Source organism: Procambarus clarkii, chromosome 54 (assembly GCF_040958095.1).
Source record: "Procambarus clarkii isolate CNS0578487 chromosome 54, FALCON_Pclarkii_2.0, whole genome shotgun sequence".
NCBI classification, from domain to species: Eukaryota; Metazoa; Arthropoda; class Malacostraca; order Decapoda; family Cambaridae; genus Procambarus; species Procambarus clarkii.
In genome coordinates this window covers 29,127,632-29,135,211 of record NC_091203.1, presented here as the reverse complement: position 1 = coordinate 29,135,211, position 7,580 = coordinate 29,127,632, and the positions used below count along the sequence as shown (strand labels likewise).

Here is a 7,580-nt window from a genome sequence, read left to right as displayed (position 1 = left end):
ACTTCTGGGGTGTGAGTTTTCAGTTATATATATATATATATATATATATATATATATATATATATATATATATATATATATATATATATATATATATATATATAATATTAATATTATATATCCTGCCTGAAATGCTGCGTGTACTAGTGGCTTTACAAGATAGTTCTTATAAAGATAGCATTTTGTGGTTATTCTCTATATCTGGTTCACCTAACAGTAAATAAGTACCTGGGAGTTAGACAGCTGCTATGGGCTGCTTCCTAGGGATGTGTGTGTGTGTTTGTATTCATGTTGAATTTTACAAAGTAGGAAGAAATGTTTGTAAAAAAAAAATCAAATATTTTTGAAAGTATAAGTAGATTTGATATTTTTCTCTAATTGTTTATTTCTGCTGTCTCGCCTCCTTTATAAAATGGCATCATTGTTGCTTTTTTAAGGATATCAGGAAAAGTAAGGCACTCCAGAGATTTGTTGACTCCTTCCTAGTGTTGCCTAGCCCAGCCCAGCCTAGACAAGGCAGGCTGGGCATCCTAGCCTCACGCAGCTTAGCCCCCACCTACATGTAGCATCCCAGTCCATCCTAAGTGATCATTACCTTACTGGCTGTGTTTTCTCTTCAGCCATGAATGTAATGTGGTGGAACATAAGCAGATACATATCAGGTCTTAGAGAATCTGTACTTCATACATTTCTTAATAATGTCTCACAAATATTTAAATAATTAAAAAAAAATTGTATAATAACTTCATATTATTCTTGCAATTTATTTTTGCATTTTTTTTATACAAAATTTACATTTTAAAAGATTACCTCTATTTTTAGATTGATGACTTGAAGACTATAGTGCCATCCACAGCAAATCATGGTCTTAAAATATCTCCTAGCAATGACGAGACCAATTTTCACAGAGATCAAATTTTTGCTAAGCAGTAGTCACAGGTAAATATATATTATATATATATAATATTATATATATAAAATTAACTTCTTCATTGCTCAAAGCACCTTTTGACATTCTGAGAGTTGTGCTATTTTATTAAAAAATTAATTAGGCTATATTTTAATGTTTTGTAATGTTTTCATTACTTTTTTTGTTTTGAAATATAAATTGTTGAGTTTTGAAACATTTTGACATTAACTATACCTGAATATTTATAAACAAAAAAATACCAGAACTATGTCCTTGACAATTGCACTAAGAAGTCTTTGCCAAAATCAGGTGCTCAGTGCAGTAGTTAAAAACTTAAAAGTTGTACCACCTCTGGTGCAAGATTAGGGACCCATAGCCTCAGAGAAGAAAATAGAGAGTACTCAGAGAAGGCCTTGAATAATAGGCAGGCTGTTTGTGTGTGTTTCGACGGTAAGCTTGCTGACACCAAATGTAGTTACCTAAGTGTAGTTACAGGATTAGAGCTACGCTCGTGGTGTCCCGTCTACCCAGCACTCTTTGTCACATAATGCTTTGAAACTACTGACGGTCTTGGCCGCCACCACCTTCTCACTTAACTTGTTCCAACCGTGTACCACTCTGTATGCGAAAGGAAATTTTTTTATATTTCTTTGGCATCTTTGTTTAGTTAGTTTAAATCTATGACCTTTTGTTCTTGAAGTTCCAGGTCTCGGGAAATCTTCCCTATCGATTTTATCAATTCCTGTTACTATTTTGTACATAGTGATTTTATCACCTCTTTTTGTTGTCTTCTAGTTTTGGCATATATAATGCCTCTGACCTCTCCACATAGCTCTTGCCCTTTAGTTCTGGGAGCCACTTAGTAGCATGTCTTTGCACCTTTTCCAGTTTGTTGATGTGCTTCTTAAAATATGGGCACCACACAACCGCTGCATATTCTAGCCTTGGCCGAACAAAACTCGTGAACAATTTCTTTAGTATTTCGCCATCCATGTATTTAAACGAAATTCTGAAGTTAGAAAGCGTGGCATAGGCTCCTCACACAACGTTCTTTATGTGGGCCTCAAGTGATAGTTTTCTATCTAGAATCAACCCTAGACCTCTTTCTTTTATCAGAATTATATAAAGATTTCTCACATAATTTGTAGGTTGTGTGGGATCTATGTTCTATTCCACATTCCATAACATGGCATTTATTCACATTAAATTTCATTTGCCAAGTGGTGCTCCATATACTTATTTTGTCCTGGTCTTCTTTAAGGGCATGACAATCATCTAAATTTCTTATCCATCCCATTATCTTAGCATCATCAGCAAACATGTTTATATAATTCTGTATTCAACTGGTAGATCATTTATGTAGACAATGAACATTTCTGGTGCATGTACTGTGGTACTCCACTTGTGGACACTTCTCCAGTCCGATTGCCTCTGATTACTGCCCTCATTTTTCTATCAGTCAGAAATTTTTCATCCATGTTAGAAGCTTACCTGTCACCCATCCAAAATTTTCTAGTTTCCAGAACAACCTCTTATGTGGAACTCTGTCGAAAGCCTTTTTTATGTCTAGATAGATGCAGTCAACCCAACTACCTTTTTCCTTTAAAATCTCTGTGGCTCAATCATAGAAACTGAGTAAATTCGATACACAGGATCTTCCAGATCGAAAACAATACTGTCTGTGTGATTATTATATAATTTCTCTCCAGGTGTTCTACCCATTTAGTTTTTATTATTTTTTTTTTTTTCAATCCTTTCACTGTTACACTTGTCAATGATTCAGGTCTATAACTGAGAGAGGTGGGGTCTTCCCTGTTGCCACTTTTGTAGATTGGAACTATGTTAGCCTTTTTCCACATGTTTGCTATGACTCCTATACACAGGGATGCCTGAAAGATCAGGTGAAGTGGAAGGCTGAGCTCAGATGCACATTCTCTCAGAACCCATGGTGAAACCTCCATCTGGACCAACTGCTTTGTTCTTACTTAGCTCCTTTAGCATATTTTCCACTTCATCTCTAGACACCTCTATACGCTCTATGATGTTCTCAGAAATTCTTATTGTGGTCAGGTTCTCTTAAGATTTCATTTTGTATAAACACACTTTGGAACTTTTGGTTTAATGTTTCACACATTGCATTATCATTTTCTGTGAATCTGTTTCCTATTTTCAACCTCTGGATATTATCCTTTACCTGCAATTTGTTGTTTATGAATTTGTAGAATAGGCCCAGTTCTGTTTTACATTTTATCCATTATCCCTTTTTAAAAATTTCTTTCTGCCTCTTCCCTTACTGCTGTATAGTTGTTTCTCACATCTTTGTATCGCTGGTATGATTGGGGGTTTGGCTTCTTTCTATTTTGATACCTGCTTGATGGGGTTCTGCTCTTCTACTCCCCAAGCCCGGCCCGAGGCCAGGCTCGACTTGTGAGAGTTTGGTCCACCAGGCTGTTGCTTGGAGCGGCCCGCAGGGCCACATACCCACAACATCCCGGCTGATCCGGAACTTCTCTTAGAAAACAGTCCAGTTTTCTCCTGAAGATGTCCACGGTTGTTCCGGCAGGAACAACCGTGCAACCGTGCTCTGAAGGGGAAAGTGAATACTGAGCAGTACTCGAGACGGGACAACATAAGTGACTTGAATAGTACAACCATTGTGATGGGTTTCCTGGATTTGAAAGTTCTCATAATCCATCCGATCATTTTTCTGGCTGACGCAATATTTGCTTGGTTATGCTCCCTAAACATTAGATCGTCGGACATCATTATTCCCAAATCCTTGACATGCTGTTTTTCTACTATGGGAAGATTCGATTGTGTTTTGTACCCTGTATTATGTTTTCAGATCCTCATTTTTGCCATACCTGAAATTTATCACTTTTAAACATCATGTTATTTCTGCTGCCCAATCAAAAACTTTGTTGACATCTGCTTGTAGTTTTTCAATGTCTTTCATTCCATTTTTGTGTCTTTTGGTCTGTGGCCCTCTCTCAATTTCTGTTGAATCAATCCTGTTTTCTGGCCCTGCATCTCTGTTTTGGTATGAATGTTTGTGTGCCTTCATTGTATATTTTGCAAAATTTGGCATACATTTAATTTACTTCCCTGTCTAGCAACAAGTCTGCCTAATTACTTATTAAAAAAATTTGAAGTTCCCCATAGTGACCTCTCTCTCTTGAAATCAAGTTTATCAACTGTTTCAATGTCCCCATTTTCTGTGTGTGTGTGTTTGGAGGCTAAGCTTGCTGATACCATGTGTGTGTGTGTTTGGAGGCTAAGCTTGCTGATACCATGTGTGTGTGTGTGTGTTTGGAGGCTAAGCTTTGCTGATACCATGTGTGTGTGTGTGTTTGGAGGCTAAGTTTGCTGATACCATGTGTGTGTGTGTGTGTTTGGAGGCTAATTTTGCTGATACCATGTGTGTGTGTGTGTTTGGAGGCTAAGCTTGCTGATACCATGTGTGTGTGTGTGTGTTTGGAGGCTAAGCTTGCTGATACCATGTTGTGTGTGTGTGTGTGGTGTTTAGAGGCTAAGCTTGCTGATACCATGTGTGTGTGTGTGTATTTGGAGGCTAAGCTTGCTGATACCATTTGTGTGTGTGTGTTTAGAGGCTAAGCTTGCTGATACCATGTGTGTATTTGGAGGCTAAGCTTGCTGATACCATGTGTGTGTTTGGAGGCTAAGTTTGCTGACACCGTATGTGTACTCACCTATTTTTAATCACCTGTTTAAATAATAATAGGGGTGAGTACCACCTCTGGTGCAATTGTAGGGACCCACAGCCTTGAAGAAAATAAACAGTATTCAGAGAAGACCTTGTGGATTCTCACTGAACACTAATCTTTTCTTCTCCTATCACCCCTCTTATTTTGTTTTATGCTGTATTCTATTATATATCATATAAATACATAGCCAAATGGCAATATTTATTATGTCTATACAAAAAGAAGACATCCACTTTATTTTTTTCTCTCCTTTGTTTCTATGTGGATTTTGTTGTGACTAATGATTCTCCTCCTTCCCATCAACAGGTCTTCCTCACTGGGCTTGCTCGGCTTTTGTGTTACTGTGAGGGTGCCATCATCGTTTACCCTTCAAGACTGACTCATGCTGGCATTGCATTTGTGGACTTCCCTTCACAGTAAACAGTCCTTCTCCATATGGTGATTGTCCAGGGCAAGCAGGGTGTGACTGCCATCTTGGAGAAGCAGGGTCTTTTAATATGAAGAATCTTCCGTCTTCTCTACTTACGCCAGCTTGTGCCGGCCTTGCATTCTTGTTACTTCATGGCCCTTGGGCCTTTTTTATTTATTTTACATAATAAATTTTTTTATTAATACCCGTGTTTCACAAGAGATCCTTAACATTTTAAGCACCAATTGTATTGACTAATGTACGTCTTGTAACCTTTAAGACATAAATAGACAAGACATAGATAAATGAGTGAATAATACTGAGTGACTAGGTTAGGGCGAGGAACATAGTACAGTGTCTGGCTTTGGAAGAATGCCTACTGTTTTAGAAACCTTATTGCCATGATCATAATCGTATGGGTTAAAAAGCATTTGTTGTCACTCCTACACTGTGGCTTGTTGAGCTTGAAACCTTTGCTCCTTGTTCGTGTTACATCTGACCTTTTGAGAAATTGTATGAATCAATATCCTCCAAATTGTTCAGTATTTTAAAGGTTTCGCTCTATTACTCTCTCATTTGCATATATCTAAGCATATAGATTAGATATAGATTTAGATTAGATTTTTTATTCAGGTAAAGGTACATACATTGCAGATGAGTTACAAAGGGAAAGACATGACTAGAGTTCACTAGCTCTATTGGAAGAGAAACGTCTGCAAGACAGTGTGGGCAAAAATTAAGGTAGCTAAGGGGAGCAGAGCCCGGCCTCGGCTCACAACGACCCCCAGGGTAAGGCTGAAGAACTAATACACAAGTGGAGTGATGCAGCATCATCCTCCTCCCTCCCTGCAGAAGTAAGCAGGGAACAGCTCCTCCGACATAATGACAGAAGGATTAGGATAACAAGAGCACAATCTAGTGATGACGAGTATGGGGAACCAATTACAGCCAAGGAAGTAAAGGGGGCTATGAAAAGGGTAAAAGTACAGCACCTGGTGAAGATGGCGTCACCTACGACATACTCAATGCACTGTGTGAAGTGTCTGGCAATCACTACTCCACCTGTTTAACAAGTCATTCCTATGTGGAGTGTTGCCCACACAATGGAAACATGCAATAATGGTCCCAATACCGAAACCCAATGACCCTGGCAATTATAGACCTATCAGTCTCATGTAATGCACTTGGAAGATGCTTGAAAGGATCATCCTAAACCGACTATTGCACAAAATAGGCAGGTTAGGGAGGGGTCAATGGATTTGTTAAAGGACGGAGGACAGCAAACTATAGTTAATTACCTTGCTAATGATACAGCTAAGTACTCCCAATAAACTCGCACCTCGGGGCAAAATTTTAAAATTTAAAATACAATACCTAAAGCCACTAATACGCATAGCGTTTCGGGCAAGTATATACGAAGTAAAACCCAAACAAAGAACTGACTCCGTAGGACCCATAAAAGATGAGACTAACAATTTTAAGTTGTATCATAAAAGGGCGGCAAACACTCTCAATGAATACCTAACATCAGTGTTCACACTAGAAAGCTTGAATGACATCCCATCACCAACACAAATGTTTGTCGGAGGTAGGAGAATGAATTAAGAGAAATACCAATTACACGCGACACAATCAGGAAGAGCATTGACAAACTAAAAGACTCAGAAGCCCAAAGTGTAAATGGATTTAAGTCCCAAGTCGTAAAGGAACTGGCAAATTAATTGGGTGGTTGTAGGTAGGAGCTGCCTCGTATGGGCCGGTGGGCCTTCTGCAGTTGCCTTTGTTCTTGTGTTCTTGTGTTCTTATGTTGAGTAGCAACATTTGCAAATTTGCAGATGATACAAAAATAGGTAGGGAAATTAACACGGAAGAAGACTCACTATCACTTCAAGTTGATCTAAATAGGGTTTTGAAATGGTCAAAAGATTGACAGATGCAGTTTAATGCTGATAAATGTAAAGTTTTGAGACTAGGTAATGATGATAGTTACAAGATATGAGCTAGATGGTGTTGAGATTGCGAAGTCGGATTGTGAAAGGGATCTGGGAGTTATGATTAGTAAGAATTTAAAACAAAAGGATCAATGCATGAATGCTCGTAATAAGGCAAATAGGACACTGGGATTTATTAATCGAAGTGTTAGTAACAAGACACCTGGTGTGGTTCTTCAGCTATATCTTGCTCTGGTTAGGCCCCATTTACATTATGCAGTTCAGTTTTGGTCGCCATATTATAGAATGAATATAAATTCACTTGAACGTGTCAGAGTAGGGTGACTAAGTTAATTCCCCAAATAGAAATCTTTATATGAAGAAAGATTAACAAAGCTTAATTGCATTCACTGGAAAGCGAAGAGTTAGGGGTGATATGATAGAGGTTTACAAGTGGATGAATGGACATAACGGGGATAATAGGGTATTAAAAGTATCAACACATGACAGAACACAAAACAATGGGTATAAATTGGATAAGTTTAGATTTAGGAAAGACTTGGGTAAATACTGGTTGGCAACAGGGTTGTTGATTTGTGGAACCA

At 38.2% G+C, this 7,580-nt stretch overlaps 1 long non-coding RNA gene across 1 annotated transcript in view; it reads left to right on the top strand.

Annotated features, from left to right (window-relative positions):
• Nucleotides 1-5,197, top strand: part of LOC138352650 (uncharacterized) — an 8,799-nt gene extending 3,602 nt beyond the window's left edge. Inside the window, exons 2-3 of the long non-coding RNA XR_011222856.1 lie at nucleotides 823-939; nucleotides 4,942-5,197. This is a non-coding gene — a long non-coding RNA (uncharacterized lncRNA). The remainder of the gene's footprint in view (nucleotides 1-822; nucleotides 940-4,941) is intronic.
• The last annotated feature ends 2,383 nt before the right edge of the window (nucleotides 5,198-7,580 follow it).